The sequence below is a fragment of the Octopus bimaculoides genome, chromosome 14 (genome assembly GCF_001194135.2).
Source record: "Octopus bimaculoides isolate UCB-OBI-ISO-001 chromosome 14, ASM119413v2, whole genome shotgun sequence".
NCBI classification, from domain to species: domain Eukaryota; kingdom Metazoa; phylum Mollusca; class Cephalopoda; order Octopoda; family Octopodidae; genus Octopus; species Octopus bimaculoides.
In genome coordinates, this window is record NC_068994.1 from 4,837,537 (window position 1) to 4,838,322 (window position 786).

Here is a 786-nt window from a genome sequence, read left to right on the forward strand (position 1 = left end):
TATATATATATATATATATCTGTGAAAGACTTACAGGAGAGCTGCAACAGCATCTGATGAAGAAACGAGCGTCTCTAGAACTGTTCTCAAACACACTACATATATATATATATATATATATATAATATATGTATACTGCTGATGTATGTCAATGCCTGTATATAGCTACATATATTTACACATGCACAAATATATGTACATATATATATATATAGCTATCTATCTATCTACCTCTCTATCTATCTATCTATCTATCTATCTATCTATCTATCTATCTATCTATCTATCTATCTATCTATCTATCTATCTATCTATCTATATCTCTCTCTCTCTCTCTCTGTATATATATGTTTACATATACATATACGTACATACACATATACACAGCCACACAAACTCATAAATATGAGTGTATGTGTGTATTGGTGTTGATGTATGTGCTTCTTGTGTGTATGTGTATGTGTGTATGCCCGCGCGCAAGTGTGTGTATGCATGTGCTATGAGCCAGCAGTGTGCTTCACTTACATATATAAACATATACGTATTAACATAGTCACTCACACGCACACACAGACACTACACATACACACATATATGTATATGTGAACGTACATATATACGTATACACATATATATGTATGTAAATATATTTTTATATATACATAAATATATAAATATATAAATACATATATGTGCATATTTACGTGAGTGTAAAATGAATATTATGGACGAACACTATTCCTTATACACACATAGACACACATACACATGAATATGTGTATGTGT

General features: G+C 30.2%; 1 protein-coding gene across 1 annotated transcript in view; it reads right to left on the reverse strand.

The window, feature by feature from the left end:
* Positions 1 to 86, reverse strand: part of LOC106870074 (zinc finger protein 271) — a 21,729-nt gene extending 21,643 nt beyond the window's left edge. Inside the window, exon 1 of the mRNA XM_014916047.2 lies at positions 35 to 86. The gene's annotated coding sequence lies outside the window, so the exon portion shown is untranslated. The remainder of the gene's footprint in view (positions 1 to 34) is intronic.
* Positions 87 to 786: the final 700 nt, after the last annotated feature.